Source organism: Chionomys nivalis, chromosome 1 (assembly GCF_950005125.1).
Source record: "Chionomys nivalis chromosome 1, mChiNiv1.1, whole genome shotgun sequence".
In the NCBI taxonomy this organism is placed as follows: domain Eukaryota; kingdom Metazoa; phylum Chordata; class Mammalia; order Rodentia; family Cricetidae; genus Chionomys; species Chionomys nivalis.
This window is the reverse complement of record NC_080086.1, coordinates 176,854,552-176,873,619: the sequence shown is the minus strand read 5'-3', so window position 1 is coordinate 176,873,619 and position 19,068 is coordinate 176,854,552.

Here is a 19,068-nt window from a genome sequence, read left to right as displayed (position 1 = left end):
TTTTATTGAGCTCTACATTTTTCTCTGCTCCCCTCTTTACCCCTCCCCTCCTCTTTAACCCTTTACCAAGGTCTCCATGCTCCCAATTTACTCAGGAGATCTTGTCTTTTTCTACTTCTCATGTAGAGTAGATCCATGTTTGTCTCTCTTAGTGTCCCCATTGTTGTCTAGGTTCTCTGGGATTGTGGGTTATAGGCTGGTTTTCTTTGCTTTATGTTTAAAAACCAACTATGAGTGAGTAAATGTGATAATTGTTTTTCTGTGTCTGGGGTACCTCACTCAAAATGATGTTTTCTAGCTCCAACCATTTGCCTGCAAAATTCAAGATGTCATTATTTTTTTCTACTGTGTAGTATTCCATTCTGTAAATTACCACATTTTCCTTATCCATTCTTTGGTCAAGGGGCATTTAGGTTGTTTCCAGGTTCTGGCTATGACAAACAAAGCTGCTATGAACATAGTTGAGCACATGTCCTTGTGGTACGATTGAGCATCCTTTAGATATGTACCCAAAAGTGGTATTACTGGGTCTTGAGGAAGGTTGTTTACTAATTTCTGAGAAAAACCACACTGACATAGAGTTTGTAGAAATTTTAATATGTGAATGGGGTCTTATGAGAGATTCTTATGTCATGAGGTATCCTTTGAAGGGGAACTGCTTTGTCAGTATCTTCTTTTTCTGTTTCAATATAAGAGTATTAACAAAGGAGAGTTTTGGCATATATTTACATCACATTTGCCTCAATAAGTTCAAAGCAATATGATGAGTTGATGATAGATGGAAACCTTAAAATACGTGAACTAAAAAGACCCATTTTCTCTTTTCAAGGATAGCCTTTTGTATTTGTTATAGTGATAAAGATTAAACACACTATTACAAATGCCAGGCATTTGAAGTGAATGCTTTCAATCCCAGCACTTGAGAGACAGAGGCAAATAGATCTTTGTCAGTTCAAGGCCAGCCTGGTTTACAACAGCTAGTTCCAGGGGAGTTAGGACTGTTACACAAAGAAACCATATCTCAAAAACAACCAAATTAAAAAAACAAAACCAGTATTCCAGAATGATGTTGAATTTTGTCTTTTTCATATGTCTGATAGTGATTTGAATGTTTACTATTTCCCCACACTGGAGTAAATTGTAGGAATCTAACAAGGATAAGATAAAATGGCTACCACCATCAAGGAACTTATTATATGATGAAAAATTTAAAAAAAGTATTACAAAAAACAGTTGGTAACATACCTTTATTCTATTGCTTCAAATGCATGTACTTGGTTCTAGTGTATTTTTTATTTAAGTATTTCCCTTGGAATTCAGCCCATGTACAAATGGAATATACATGAATTATTCAGAGACCACCCTTTCCACATTGAATTATTTCCCCCTTTAATCTGCTTCAGTAACTTAAGTGTAAACTTACAGTGACAAATATAGAGCAATTCATTTCAATAATTAAAGGTGTTTGGCAAGAGAAATCTTAGATATATCTGTATAGACCAAAGTAGAATTTCAGTTACATTTAAGTAGGTAATATATTATTTCTAGTGCAGATAAAAATGTAATATATGGATAAGAAATGAACTAATTTATTTCTTTTTTGAGAGTTAATTACAACAAAAGTAGATGTTTTTAAACTGGGATTGACATGGTGAGAGTAGACTTTACTCTTATTTTACCTAAAACCATACTGGGCTGTGCTCAAGTAATAGTATATATGGATACAAGAAGAGTTGAGAACTGTGAAGTACATCCTTTTGCTTGCAAGGGATGATAAATAACGTTTCTGAATTTAACACTGAGACCAACCTGCCCCAAATTGTTACCAAAAAAGACTATCCCATGCTGTGGGACAATGGTCTGTACCCTGTCAATTATATTTTAATAAAATGCTTATTGTCCAGTAACCAGACAGGAAGTATAGGCAGGGTGATGAGAACAGGAAAATTCTGGAAAAAGGAAAAATTCAGTCTTCAGTCATCACCCAGACACAGATGTGATTGCCTTGGTTATAAAGGTACCAAGCTACATGGCTAACACAGACAAGAATTATGGGCTAATATAAGTTATAAGAGTTAATAAGAGGCCTGAGCTAATAGGCCAATCAGTTTATAATTAATGTAGACCTCTGTGTATTTTTTGGGGGGATGAACAGTTGCAGGACAAGGCAGGGCAGAAAAGAAAATAAAAACCTCAGTGAACAAATGGTATCAAACATGGGGCAGCTAAATCCACTGACAATCTCAGAGAGTTTGGGAAATAATTCTATAGATAGAAATGCATAGAGTTAAGCTTGGCTTCTTTGTAGCATTTTCTCAAGCAGACTCTGTTTGCCAGAGTCAAATGCTCTCATTTAAGAGAGTTTTACTGACTCAGCTTTAGCTGTGAAACCTTGAAGCTTTTTCAAGAAGCCTCACCAACAACTACTTAAGTGGTGTTTATGAATTGCCAACAGTATGCTTCTTAGTGGTGTCAGGGACCTTGAAACTCCACAGAGTTGTGACAATATACACGGATTCAACCCCTACCTCCACCATGAAGTTAGGCTCTCAGAAAGCTAAGGAATGGGTTGAATCCAACTGTCAAAACCACAGCTTTAATCCTAGCCATATCATTTAGTAAATTAAAGACTCACATGATCAGAAAAAGAAAAATGTATAGTAAACATAGATTTAGATGAAGAAAATGTCTAAATGGCTTACATTGTGTATGCATATATATATATATATATATATATATATATATATATATGTTGGGAGAGAAAAGAAAAGTGATAAAGTCATTAAAATAAAAAAGAAAGAAAGAGAATAGTTGGCTGTGGTGACACACACCTTTATTCCCAGTACTTTTAATCCCAACACTTGGGAAGAAGAGATAGGCAGATCTCTGCGAGTTCAAGGACACCTGGTCTACAGAGTGAGTTCTAGAACAACCAAAGATAAACAGAGAAACTCTGTCTCAAAAAGCCAAAAAAATAAAAATAAAAGAAATAGAGTTTAAAATAAAGCCATGTAAGTATGAAAAATATGCAGAGTCTGAAAGCTGTATGCTATTGTGTTGTCTTTAAAATTTTGGATGACTGAGAAAGGATATTTTATTATAAATGCTGCTGAATTAGTCCAAAATATATATTTTGAAAATTCCTTGAAGTCAAAATTTAAGTCAAAAGATATATTACTTTAGAGAAGAGGTTTTATTTTTGTTTCCACAGGAAATGAAAGGTTGTGGGTTCATTCTGGGTGAAGAAAAGTCAGGTTTGATCAAGGAAGACCCTGGATGATCTCCAATATGAGCTGATGGTCCAGATGATCCACCATGTCAGAGAACATCCGCTGGAGTTTCCTCTGAGTTCTGCATCCAGAACAGTTTCAAGACTGCTGGATGACATGATCTAGACTCAGAGAATTTTCCAGTCAGGACTTGACCATAATCTTAAATTTTCTTTAGGTCCCCATACGATTATCAGTGCCTCTAATCAGCAGAAAGTAGTCTTGAAAACTATGCCCACATTCCCAAAAATGGATTATGGATGTTTGCCTTTCTTTAGAATGTTGGTTACAAGTTGTTATGAATAATGGATAAGAGAAAAGCTAACCAAAGGAGATTCAATTCAGAGTTAGAGTTCTTGTCTTTTTTTTTAAAGGAGGGATAGTGGTATGAGACAATGGTTTGTACCCTGTCAATTATATTTTAATAAAATACTGATTGGTCAGTAGCCAGGCAGGAAGTATATTTGGGGCAACCAGGCAGGAAGTAGAGGCAGGGAAATAAGAACAGGAGAATTCTGGGAAGAGGAAAGACTCAGTCCACAGTTATCACCCAGATGTAGAGAATGCAGATGACAATGCCTCACAAATGCAAGGTACCAAACCATGTGACTAACACAGTCAAGATAATGGGCTAAGATGTAAGAATTAATTAAGAAGCCTGAGAGAGTAGGTCAACAAGTTTATGAATAATGTAGACCTCTGTGTATTTCTTTGGGGCTGAATGGTTGTGGGACCTGGTGGGACAGAAAACCTTAGTCAATAATCCCAGTAACCCAATAGCCATGAAAAAGAGAAGTCTATCACTTCAACTCACTGGTCCTGACTGTAAATTTATCAATACAAATTTGAGGTAAATTTTCTTATATGTATATTTCTGCTCTTTATTAAGATATTGTGTTTGTGCAGTTTATTTAAAAATGTAATGTATAATTAAGAAATATAGGTTAATAGATAATCATCTATAATAGTCAAGCTTCTAGTCGTGTTTGTTAAGTTTTCTAGATGTATAGAGATATATTTCAGTTAGATATTCTTCAAATCTTTCAGAGACTATAGAATATAAACGCCACATTCTTAGGACTTTTCATGACATTGAAACAGATATACTCCTGAGACCTGTAGGCTAAAGATCAATGCTTCAATATTACAGAAGAGCTTTGGATGACTGTTCAGGCAGTGAGATATCTCTGTCAATTCTAGAGTTTCTAAAATTGCTTACAATGCACTTCATGTTTCCTTAGATAATATAATATCCTTCTGGAGTCTTTAATGGAGGTGAAGAATAGATAGTAATAATATAGTTTTCTTTAGTTATGATAAAAGATAAAGCAATTATAAATATTGTAACTGTAATTTTTTGATACTTGTTTTGTTACATATAATTTTACTATGTTAAAGTTAAAACCTTACTTTTTATTTAAACAGAAAAGAGGAGGTAATGTGGGATTCCCCTCTGTATGCTGTGAATACCATTGATCAATAAAGAAACTGTCTTGGGCCTTCACAGGGAATAGAGGTAGGCAGAGAAAACTAAACTGAATAATGGGAGGAAGAACATGGAGTTAGAGAGTAACCATGTAGCTCTGCCAGAGACAGATGCCAGAACTTTAACCAGTAAGCCACAGCCACATGGCATTACACAGATTAAGAAAAATGGGTTAATTCAATATGTAAGAGTTAGCCAATAAGAAAGTAGAGCTAATGGGACAAGCAGTGTTTTAAATAATGTAGTTTCTGTATGATTATTTAAGGGATGAGCATCCAGGAACCAACAAGCGGTCTCATCCAACACTGCCCAGTCCAACATGTTGGTGGCAAGTTCACTGCTTCTGAGAGCTATGCACATTGCCCGAGCTCCATGATTGCAGAAGGTCTGTGTCACCATTAAGCAATTTGTAACATACTGTTCTCAGGCCCCACATAAGTGCTTGGCCTCCTAAAAGAGACAGATATGGTCATGCAACAAACATGAACCTAGAAACCACAGTTTTTCTTGCTGTGTCAGTCAGCCTTCTGCTAAAGGAGCTGTGGCACTCCTACTTGATACCAACTAACAGAGCCTATCTGAAAAAATGGATCTACTAAGAAGCCATGCTTAACTCTGTTCCTTTGTGTTTAGAATTTCTTTCCGAACTCTCTCTGATTTTATGTGGATGTAGTGCCCACATTGTCGCCAATTTTTAGTCAGTGGGTGCTTGTTTGTTCCTGGCTACCCAGACCAGAAATAATAACACAGAAACTATATTGATTGAAACATTGCTTGACCAGTTAGCTCATGCATAATTATAGGTAACTCTTACATTTTGAATTAACACATTTTCATTATTTTGTATTTTACCATGAGGCTAGTGTTTACTGGTAAGGTTCCTGGGCATCTATCTCCTTCTGTGGCTTCACCCTGACTCTGCCTACTCTCTCTCCATCTATGTTTGGATTTCCTGCCTTATTTTACTCTGTTAAACTATTGGCCAAGAGCAGCTTCTTTATTAACCAATGTCAATAAGACATATTCACAGCATACAGAGAGGACTCCCGCATCAGGTTATCAGTGTGCATTGATTATTGATATGCACAAGCACCAGCACAAGTGTTATAATTAAATAAAATAGTAGCTCAATCACTATTGATCACATACTAAAATAAATATAAAATTGAAGAGTCTAAAACAAATTTGGGTGAAGATGGCAGTATCAGCATGATATCATGTTTGAATGATATATATCATTAGGGAACAGTGACAATAATTGCCCAAGAAAGATTTCAAAGCACTCATGAATTTTGTGATACCATTGAATACTAATTAACCACCAGTGGTTTGGAGAAGATTTTACCTGCATATGTACACATATCAATTCCATCACACACATTAAAATGTATAACATATAGGCACACATGACAGCTACCAAAATTTTTCCTGAGGGTAAAGAGTAACAGTCATGGGACCTAAAAAGATATCTCAGTATTTACAAACACATGCTACTGTAAAGAAACCAAAGTAAATTCATGGAAATCCTGACAGGTAGCTCACAACTAACTACGGGGAATTCAGCACCTTCTTCTGGTCTCTGTAGGAACAGGCTCTCACATGAAAATATTTATATATACATACACACATACATAAAAGTTAAAAAAATAATAAATCTTTCTTTTTTAAGACAGAGAAGATACCTAAAAAAGGATAAATTTGTGGTATTATTAATCACTGATTTTTTTTTCAGATTTTTGTTTATTTGCTTCTTTCTCTTAAGTGAATGAAAAGCTATGTAAAAAAGAAACACTTTCACTGTATTAACTTTTGGATCTCTATTGGTTAATACATAAAAGATATATGTGTGCATATTGGTGAATAAGGAAAGATGCTGAAAGAAATCAGAAAGATGCTTTTAAAATGAAAACAGCATGGGCAACTCATTGACAATTTAACATAGAACTGGTTAGTTTCATATTTCGTGGCTAAGTTGTTACTGCTTTGAAGGCAAAACAAACTTTCAAAATGTTTTTATGTTCTTTGGTTTAAAATGCCTAACGTGTAGAAGAGAGTTAAGACTTTTGTTAAATCAAATTATAATCAATACCAAGAGGAGTTGTTACACTTATTCATTTTATTGTAAGGCTCGTTCAAAACCATGAGAGAGCAATTTTCTTTGTATATTCCATGTGCAAAGCTTGCCATTGTCTTTCTCTTCTTCTCCATGCAGTTTTATTCTCCCCTCTTTCTCTCATACCAATAGGATTTCTTTCCTAAGCACATTCCGTACTCAGCCACTGATGTTGTCATGGGAACACCTACACTTGAGATGTGGTGCTCAATCTTCAGTACTTTATTTCCTCCCTCAGAAAATACATTCTCTCCCAGATCACTGACATTCAAATAGGCCGACTCCAATTGTAAAACAGAAATAGAAAAGAAGTAATCAGTAAATTGAAATAACCTCTGTGAATCAGGAAAAAGAAAATAATTGAAGTCTCTAATGACTTTACATAAATTGTGTCTTTTTTCTTTAAACATTGCTCAGAATATTTTTAAAGATTTCCACTGATAAGTTTAGATAAAAACTTTCCTACTGCACTAAAAATGATGTAGTTATATGTATTTATTTTTCTGTATGTGGACTATTTACGATATGTATATAGTAAATATACATACAAATACATACATACACTGATACACACATGTAATTATATATGAACACATCTCGCTCACTGTGCCTGTGTGTGTTTGTGTATTAGGGTACCCTTGGTAATAAAGACACTAGGGTTCAATTTCAGACAGGAAGAAAGAAACTCGATGTTATTGCAAGGGGAGGATGAATCACTCTGAAAATTTCTAACAGTCTTCTTATACTAAGCCCAACTCAGTCACAGTTCGTCCATCTAACAATTCCCCACAGCTGGGTGTTTGGGACCAGCTGAGCTTGTCATTTTTTTTTTTTTTTACTCCTACATCTAAAACAACACAAGACAGAAATACATATCAGCTCTTGGATGTGATTTCTAACTGAATTTTATCCTACAGGAGAACAGTCCCCATGTTTTCTCTATTTCAGAACAATGCAAATATTAGATTAGAATCAGTTTTCTGCTACATAAAAGAAGACCAATAATTATCATATAAATCACAATATTTCTAAATTAGTATATGTTTTACTCAAGTTGAAAGAGTAAACTCCTGCTTCAGAACAAGTACATGTCATAAGAGAAGACATTACTCTGAGAAGTAGGAAAATAACATTTTTAATGAAGAATAAAAAATAATCACCAGAACTATTTATATCAAAAATTTAGGAAGAACAACTTCTTGTTTATTACCCTCTGCAATTCTGACATAGCATAACTAGAACCTCTATTGAAATACAATGCACTTTTTTTTTTTTACCAACTTTCCCTTTGAATTCCTTTTTCTATTATTCCTGAGAATTTTCAGAATCATGATCAACTCATGGTCATCACACATGCTAAATCCTCTAAGACATACTATGGTTTCAAATACATTCAAGAACCAAAATTGTCTTTACATGAATGTTAGTAGAAATAATCACCTTTTTGAGAAACTCCAAATATATATCATAGCCTGTATATAGTAAGCAAATTTTCATTAATAAAACAGTATCTGAAAGATAGATTATAAAGACAAAGTTATTTTGGCTCCCTATTTTGTTTTGTTTTGTTTTTGGTGATGTGGGTTGAAGGGCTGAATCTGGTATTGACCTATGGCTGGATGTGTGAAGAAGTCATAGAACATGGCAAGGTGAGAGATGTGGAATGTGCCTGTGCATGCAAATTCATCCTGTCATCCCTGTGACTATAAACCTTCTAGGATCCCATCATAAGGAATCCCTCAAGGCTTTATATAATGCTTATTATTTCCAAAAGACCATGTGTTGGATAGTATAGATGGATTTATATTTTGCTCTCTGAATAATGAAGAGCAGAGATAACATTCCATTACACAAAACTTTGGGGAACCCTCAGCTTAAATGTGCAAAACAGTAATAAACCTTAAATATGCAAGAGAGTAAGTATGAAACTACTGAATATCTGAAAGGTAATAGCATGGTAGTATAAAGAAAGAGGAATATTGTGTAAAACAAATTAATAACATATTAGGAAATAGGTACTGCTATCAAATATACAAAAATTAGGAATAAAATGATTAAATGTTATAGTGTGTGTTTCAAAATAAATACATATCTTGGTTGTTTATTTCAGTTTTAGATTTTACGTTACTATTATGTGGATTTCAAGTAAGGTACTGTATTAACATAATTTTACCTCTTTTGTGGCTATAGACTCCTTTCAAATTCATGGCCTCTTGTTGTATACTTTTCTCTCTCCATCTTTCTCTCTCTCTCTCTCTCTCTCTCTCTCTCTCTCTCTCTCTCTCTCTCTCACACACACACACACACACACACGCATACACACACATTCTCCCTTCTTCCCTTCCTTTCTTTTCCTACCCTTCTTTTCCCCATGAATATATATATATATATATATATATATATATATATATATATGCTACTGAGTCCAATAAGGCTGATAATATGCATGTATTTCAGCCTGACTACTTGAAATTACACAATCTATTGCGGGCTTTTCTTGGAGAAGATTGAATCACTCTCTCTTAAAACCGCTTGATTGTTTTCAGCTCTTCATGTAGGTGTGATACCTTGTGAGACTTCTTCCATTCAAATTATCAAGTCAGATGGTATTGTTCTAGGGTTCCCGCCCATCTTATTTGTCGTGACTTGGAGGAAAATGTGGGTATTAAGAAAGAAGTGGACAAGAGACAACAGATAGTATTGGGAGGGCATCCAGTGAATGCTGTGATCTGCCACAAGTTTATTATTCAAAGTTTTTATATATCCCAATCCAAAAAGGGGAGAAGGTATAAGAGTTCCTTGCTATGATACAAATTAATTTCCTTTTCACGTCTCAAAACATTAAGTAACCGTACCCTTCATTAAAACATCCTTTTGTTTGAGCAAAACATTTTGTTGCCACACCTTAGGTCAAGCATCCTCCCATATAACTTTGAAGGAGCAGAAATTGGTCTGAATTCTCTGAAATTTCGTCAAGGTGGAACAGACTCACTTCTGTGGGCTCCTACATACTGCCATTTTTCAAGAATTCTTTAAGCATTTTTCTTTAGGTATTGCTGAAATTTCATGGGTGAAGTTTCCCTATAGCATATGGAAGACACTATCTTGTAGGAGACGGCCTTATCATCTGACTTTTACAAATGTTCTGTCTCGTCTTCCAAGGTGTTGTTTGAACTTTACATATAGGCTTTATCTTGCAGATGTATACATAGGGACTGGATACTTCACACTCACTTGTTTTCTGCACTTTGATCATTCATGCCTTCGTGTAATGGCTGCTCTCTGCTACAACTAAAACTACACTGTGCATAGATAGTAAACAATTATATCTGCTTATCGCAGTAAAAGTAGTAGGTTACCCTAGGGTCCATGGTCTTATTGGCCACGGGTTTATAGTACTAAGAATGAACTACTTTTGAGGAGGCCTGTACTCTAATTAAATGGCTGTGAGTTACCCAGAGTATATAAGTCCCACTATGGTGTCATTTGTGATCATCACTGTGGTCCTGAGGTGCACAATACATAGAACTCTTGGCTGCATTCCTATCTGGCATCTTGTAAAGCTCTTTTTAGTACTGTGAGAGATGGTCCTAAAGGATGAGGTCTCCAGATTGGATCCAGCTTGATTCCTTCAAGTTCTGTGTCTTATATGTGTCATGCCTCAGCAATAAGGTCTTACCTTCACTTTACTCTTGGTTGCCTCCCCAAAAAATAGTCTTCATAATATAGAAACAGAAAAGAATTTTACATATGGAGTCAAATAGCTAAGTTAAATAAGTTCTATAAAGTCAAGATGAATGACTTGGTTATTAATGTATCAGAACCTTAAGATCATTTTTTTTATTATTTCCAGTTGATAGTATATGAGGTGCCATACATACATTTGTTCAGTTTAAAATATTATTTTCCATGAAATTAATTACAAGTAAATATTTGAAAAATAAATATTACTATTCTTAAATAACATGATTTGATTTTGCCTATGTTTTTCCAAGCAAGATTTTTTTCCCCACGCCTGGAAGTTCACTGGATACAATGTCTCTAGTTTTGTAACAATTCCCATAGTGAAATTTTGAGACATGAACAGAAGACAGGAAATAGAGTACTCAGGCCATATCTTGAAGTGGATATTACTTTTAAAGCCAGTATGCAGAATACTGTATCTGCTTTGTTGGTCATGTAATCAAAGATCCCACAACCACTTAAAATAAGTGTTGAGAGACAAGAATCCATAAGATATGATTACATCCAAATTATAACATTAGTGATCCATATTAATATACTCTTCCTAACTAATGTTCACACATTTACATAGTATTTTTAAATTTTTCTCCATTTCTCCCCTTTCAGTACTATCCAGATGACTGTACCACATTTAGTAGTGTTTCCTTGAGTACTTTCATAGTGGCTTCTAGAGCTCTACAGTATTCTATACTTTGACAGATTTGAGCATCTTTGTCAGAGGCTTAATATTTATTCCTCGTTTTGGCTTTGTTTGAATTTGTCTTCTTGGTTAGACATTTTGTGGAGCAGGGGTTTGGGGCAGGATAATTTCAGAGACAAAACGCTTACCACACTGTATCAGAAGCATATGACATAGCTGGGCATCGCAGTGCATACTTTTAAGCCCAATACTAGGAAAACATAGGCAGAAGGATCTCTATAAATTCCAGGCCAACCTGATCTGCATAATGAGTTATAGGACATCCAATGCTACATATAGAGACAGGGTCTTGAGTGAAAGGCAAACAACAGCACATTAACTTCACTGAGGAGAGCCTAGGAGCACTTGCTGATCTTGCAAAGTATCAAATTTCAAGTCCCAGCATCTACAGGTTGGTTTTAATCTTCTAAAATTGAAGGTATAAGGTATCTGACACTTTTCACTCTAGTTTTTAGAGGAAATAGTTTAGTATATCAGACTTCAGGAAAAACTTCAGAGAGGTCTGAATTTTAGGAATTCATGAATTTTAGATCATGTTCAAGGAAGAAGAAATCACCTACAAATACTGTAGGGCCAAAGTAAGGGATGGAAACAATGTTTCTCAATTGTTTTCTAGTCATCCCCACAACCATATATTTTCCAACTCTAGTCTTGACAAAGAAATAAGCATGTGCACTTCCCCACCACATGGAGTAAGAAGACAAACCTTACTCTTTAAGGGGGATTGTTATAATCTTAAGATTTATGCATATTTACCTAGAAATCTCATTTAATAAATTCATAAACTCATAGTTCTGGACTTTATAATCAATACTATAATTTTAAGTTTTGCTAAAATTATTTCAGGATTAACTATTATAAATATTCTCCCTTGGCTTCCATGCCTATTTGAAAAATTCTCATTATGATTTATTTATTTGTTGTTGTTTATTTGACTACTTTCTCACTTTCTTTTTTATTGTTTTTATTGAGCTATATATTTTTGCCCACTCCCCTCTTATTTTCCCCTTTCCCCTTATACCCTCTCCTTGACCCCTGTGATCCCAATTTACTCAGAAGATCTTGTTGCTTTTTTTCCCTCTTTCCTATGTAGATCCATCTATGTCTTTCTTAAGGTCCTCCCAGTCTACAGAACTGAAAAAGATCTTCACCAACACCACATTAGACAAAGAACTGATATCCAAAGTATCAAAATAACTCAAGAAACTTGATATAAAAAGAACAAATAATCCAATAAATTAAAAAGGATAGCCGGGCGGTGGCGCACGCCTTTAATCCCAGCACTCGGGAGGCAGAGGCAGGCTGATCTCTGGGAGTTCGAGGCCAGCCTGGTCTACAAGAGCTAGTTCCGGGACAGGCACCAAAGCTACAGAGAAACCCTGCCTCGAAAAACAAAACAAAACAAAAAAACAAAAAAAAAAAAACCAAAAAAAAAAAAATTAAAAAGGATATAGTCCTAAACAGATATCTCTCAACAGAGGAATCTATAATGGCTCAGAGACACTTAAGGAAAAGCTCAACATTCTGGGCCATCAGGGAAATGCAAATCGAAACAACTCTGAGATTCCATTTTACACCTGTCAGAATGGCCAAGATAAAAAATACAGATAACATCTTATGCTTGAGAGGATGTATAGTGAGGGGAACACTTCCCCATTGCTGGTGGGAGTGCAAACTAAAACAGTTGCTTTGGACATCAGTATGGCAATTTCTCAGATAATTAGAAATCAATCTACATCAAGACCCAGTAATACCACTTTTGGGCATATACCCAAAGGATATTCAGTCACACTTAAAGGACATGCACTCGACTATGTTCATAGCAGCATTATTTGTAATAGCCAGAACATGGAAATAAGCTAGTTGACCATCAACTGAAGAATGGATAAAGTAAATGTGGTACATTTTCTCACTTTCTAATATTAGAACAATTCTCCAAACTCATCATGTATGTATGTATATATAGCACTAATACATACACACACACACACACACACACACACACACACATATATAATCATTAACATCCAAAATGTAGTCCTAACATTTACTTTTTTGTCCATAAGTTATTACATATTCAAATCATTTCCAAAGTTACTTAGGTCAGCTTATCTTTCCCTACCTTCCTCAGCAATTTCTCCTCATATTCCATTAAGTTTAGATAACGTTGTTACATTGAACACTATAGTCCAGGAATTAAAGATCTATTGTTTTATTATTATTTGCATAGTTTTTATCTTCTGCATCTCTACTTATAGGGTGTCAATGAAGTTCAGTTGATTTAAGATTCACAGGTTATTCAAAAGCCACCAAATACTTAGGATCTGGATAGTAAAGTTGCCATTGGTCATATTAGAAGTATTTTCTAAAGAAGCATTTACTTGTATTTTATGTGTAGGCATGTTTGCTTTCATGTTCTTATGTGCACCACATGCATACCTAGTACTCACAGGGAGAGAAACGATTTCAGACACCCTATAAGTAGAGATACAGAAGATAAAATAGTTACGTGGCTTGATCTGTTGAGGGACTTTCTGGCAGTGGGAGCATGACTTATCCCAGGTACATGAATTGGCCTTTTGGAGCCCATTCCCTATAGTGGTAGAATATCATGCTCAGCCTTGATACAGGAGGAGTGGCTTGGTCTTGTCTCAATTTGGTATGCCAAAACTTTTTGACTCTCCAAAGGAGACCTTGTCTGTCTAAGGAATGGATCGGTGGTGGGAAGCAGGGTGGGGAGTGGGTGAAGGGTAGGGATGGGAAACTAGGTTTAGTATGTAAAATGAAAACAAATTTTTTTTTTTTGGTTTTTTCGAGACAGGGTTTCTCTGTAGCTCTGGAGCCTGTCCTGGAACTCCCTTTGTAGACCAGGCTGGCCTCGAACTCACAGAGATCCGCCTGCCTCTGCCTCCCGAGTGCTGGGATTAAAGGCGTGCGCCACCAACGCCCGGCTGAAAACAAAATTTTAAATAGAATGAAATGAAAGCTGTAGATGCTGGGACTTGAAAACTGTTACTTTACTTTGAGAGAGAAACTTAGCTACTCTTTAGCCATCTTTCTAATTCCTAGAGAAAACAGTTTAAAACATCAGACTTCTGGGAAAAAAATTGGAGATATTTGAATTTTGGAAAGGATGATCATGTCCAAGGAAGAAAAAAAAATGCCTAGAAATATTGTCGGGTCAAATTAAGGATAGCTTAACAAAACACCAGAAGAAGTCTCCCTGTGATCAAGGTATAAAATGTACAATTCAATGACCTGTTAAAGGTGCACTGAATAATCTTCTTGGAGATGCAAAAAGTTCCAAGTTTTAAAGTAAAGTTTTATAATAATCAAACTTAAGCAACTTTATACATAAGAAAAATGTATCATATATACCAGGATTCAAAAATCTGTACTAAAGAGGACATAGATTTAAAAGGAAGAGTGAAAGAAAAGAAGGAAGGAAGGAAGGAAGGAAGGAAGGAAGGAAGGAAGGAAGGAAGGAAGGAAGGAAGGAAGGAAAAACAAACAGGTATTCAATACCTGCTACATCAACTAAACAAAATTGGTTACTATATCTAGAGTAGAACTTGTTACAAAAATGAGGAGTATGTGTAACATGTAGAAAAGATAAAAAGTCTCTAATAATGAATTAAAAAGTGCAGGACTTGAAGTAGAAGTGGTTCACTTCATTAGGACATCACAGACAACAGAAAGTTTATGTAACTTACAAATGCCAGCACCACATTACAGTGAGATACAGGGAGATGTAACTAAAAAGAAACATTGTGTTACTATGGTGTTAATATTTGATACTTTGACATTAATGAAAATATCAGAGATAAAAGTGTGTAAACGTCTCAGTTTTTGTAGTCTAATATCTACTAATCTACCAAATTTATAGACAATGATAAGTATAAATATAGACATTGGAAATAAAAATAACTTGAAAATGATGGTTTCACTTTTGAGATATTGAAAATAAGTCAATGAGTACAGATTAGTACATAGGGATCAGCTTTACATTCTTTTTCTTCTTGATTTATGTTCATTCATGACAGACAGACTAGTTAAGGACTAGTTTCTTCCCCATAGACAGGGAGCAAATCCAGTGTTTCAAGTACCCTCATTTATTAGCAATTGATACCTACAGAATAGGAACAGAAACTTCGATTCAATTATTTGCTACCATCAACATATTCAAATAAAATAGAGGTGCATATGCCAATTAATCATAAGTATAGTTAGTGTCGATCGTCAGTGGCTCTTTGACACTTACGTAGTGAGCTACACATGTATTAAACAGTCAGACTAGAAACCTATGTTCATGTATTTCTGAGTCTACACATGCACAAAACTGTACCCGTTCTTATAATGTCATAATTTTCTCCTGTTTGGACGGCTCATTTAATTGGCAGTAGGACAAAATTAAAATTATACCAAATTATCTTTCTGATATCACACTAGGAGAATATACATAAGAATAACCCAAGAAATTATTTTTAGGTTCCCTTAAAATAAAACATTCTAGGTAAATCAGTGTACAAATATATTTTAACCTCAAAAATTCACAAATAGGTGCTTTGGAACATTTCCAAGATTAGCATATAAAATATTTATTATGTAGTATTCTTTCTAGATTTTATAAATGATTGTAAAAGTTATTATGCCAGTTGAGCTTATAAAGTAATATCTGATTTTAGGCATAATTGAACTATATAAATTCAATATTCACTAAAATTTAAAATAAATTTGTTCTTCTACTTATAAGTTGTAAATGTCAAATATGAAATATAGTATTACAAAAATATCATAAAACTTCCTACAATAAAGTGGTATTTTATTATGTCAATACCAAAATTCCATTATTTTGAAAGCTACTTTTGCCTAAAAGGTTTAGGTTTATTGTTTGGCTCAGTGGTTGTTAAATTTCAATACCATAGAAAGGGAACTTTAAAAAATGAATTGCACAAAGCAGATTCTGACATTTACAGCATGATTTGTACAGCCCCAAAGGTGGTGCAGGTGTAGGAAGAATGTCCCCCAATTGGGTACTCACTTGTCATGGAATCTTACAGTGAGGTACTTGAGAGTCTTCTGAGATGACCAGTGCATATAAATCCAAGGTTTTGGATATAATACACTGTCCTTTCAAATTTGAAAGATATAAGAGAAGTTTTAACAATAGTAACAAAAATTCAATTATTTTAAATATTAAATTTGTCTCATAAGCCTCTAGGCATAGAAGCTGTCTGTGAGATATCAGCTTGAAAATGCACCATGAATACTTTATAGTTAGAGACTTTGGTAGGATCCAGAAAATGGCCATAGCCAAATTTTTATCCCCAGAAACTGTGAATAATGTCTCTTGACAAGGCAACAGAAAATTCAGGCTTCAGGTAAAAGTTAAGCTGCAGAATAATTTTGTCCTAGCATCACTGAGCTCAGAGTAATATTAGTTATAAGTGGACATGGAGGGACAGAATGAGAAGTGTCTGGGGATGCTCAGTATCTGGATTTACAAGTGGTAGCTGAGGCTACACACAAGGAACTGAGCAAAAGCCAAATGATTCTCCTTAAAAATCTCCAACAGATTTCAGCCCTGTTGGCATATTTCTTTTAGCCTGGTAAGGCAATTCAGGCTTCCAATCTCTAGTGTTGTAAGGTAATAAACGAGTCTTTAAAAGCACTAAATTTATAATAAAATAATTAAATTTACAATATGAAAATTATATATTGCATTTTCACAGTGATTAAAGTACATTGACTTTAAATAAAAAACATACCTTTAAGTGTTCATTTTTTACAAATAAACAACTGCCTTGAATTATGAATATTCCATAGTCTAGAACATCATATAGTATTGATTTATTGGAAGTTAAAAGCTTTGATTAAAATTTAAATGATGAATACATATGCCAGATTCTTGAAAAAGATCACCATATGTACAACTGGTACAGGGAGAGGTATGTGAGCTGTGTTAGGGTCTTCTCTCAGAACTGCATTTATGCCAACAGCATAGAAGCCATATTATATTCATTGCTAACCAATCAGAACCTTGCAATCAATGGCTACTGCTTGATAATGGACCCATTAGGTAAGAAATATATTGGAATTAATTGGGATAAAGATTTCCTTCCACAGCTTACATGTGGAAATGTTTGTACCATATTAAATTAAGCCCATCAGTTAAAGTACCTTCTTATGATTCATTAAACTGTCTGAAAACCCTGTGCTCAGAGCAAAGCTTTTATTTAAAAATTTTACTTCATTCAGAAGATGTCATTTTATTCTCAATTTTCTTGCTCACTAAGAAATAATTTTATTCAATAATTGAATATGTTTTCTTATATATTTGATATAGTCTATTAGGTATGAACATTTTTATTTTAATGGATCTTATTTTAACTTGATTAGGGTTGGTTAATATTGAAAAGAAGACAAGTTACTTTAATAATTTAAAAGATTATTTTTTAAACTTTTATTGATTCTTTGTGGATTTCACATCATGCAATCCAACCCCATTTATCTCCATGTCTCCTCACATTTGTCTTTTCACGCCCCCCCACTACGCACACCAATCAAAATCAAATTTAAAAGAAAAACCTGTCTCAACTTTTTATGACAGATTTTGTTGATTCCCCAAGGGAGGCTTTACTCCCTCAAAGGAGTAGATGGGGGATGGGATGGGAAGAGGCGGGAGTGGGAGAAGAAGAGGGAGGGGAAACTGGGGCTAGTATATAAAATGAAAAAAATAATTAATAATAATAAAGAAAATCCAACCCAAAACAAACCAGAAAACAACAAAACAAAAGTAGGAGACCCTTGTCATGGAAGCTGTGGTGTGACCATTGAGTCACACAGTTCACTCTTTAGTCTGTTTTTCTTTACTTGCAAGTGTTCATAGCCTCAAGTCATTGGTTTGGTTCAAGTCCTGTTTTTTTTTTTTTTTTTTTTTTTTTTTGTTTGTTTGTTTTGTTTTTGTTTTTGCGACACCACCAATAAATGACTCTCACTCGGGTTCCTCTTGGAACTCCTGTTCTTATCCTGTGTCTGGAGATCCTTCCAGTTTGGACCTGTCTGTTCATCCCCTGCACATGCTCCATGGTTCATAGATGAGTGGATGCTTGGCTGGGCCAACTCATAACCCTGGTTCAGGGCCTGAGTAGTAACTGGTTCAGTCAGTCCGTTAGCTTTCCCTTATGGTCACTACCCAAGAGAACTCTCCAGCACTGCCTTCTAACCCACCCAATGCCTCCCTTCAGCCATAAACAAAGCCAGTTCTCCTGCTCCCAGGTCCTCAGATTTGTGTTACCCAAACTGACATCTTCAGTGCCAGCTCTACAGTTTTGCCCTGGCAAGGTGTAGGGACCTCTCTCCTGATTGGTGTAGGGGCCATAGAAGGAGGGGTGGGGTCAACTTTCCTGCTCTCACTCCCTCAGAGCTGGCTCACCTGTGCCCCAGACAACAGCATCAGCTCTAGTCTGCAGCCTAGTTGGGAAGAAAGGCCACCTCTCCAGTGTGGTGCAGATGGTGAGGATCAGGGCTAATTCTCTCACTCTCTTACCTGCCACAAGATACCTGGGGAGGGGGGCATCATTCCCTCATCCTTGCCATGGCATGGCAGACTCTGCGTGGCAAGGTCTGCTCTGCTCTTCTCACAGTCTCAGGGCTGGCTTACCCGTGTCCGCTACACCCACCACAGCTCACTTTCTGCTGTATGTGCTGTAGCAGTCAAGTGTCAAGGAGTTTTTCCACTCCTGTGACTATGTTT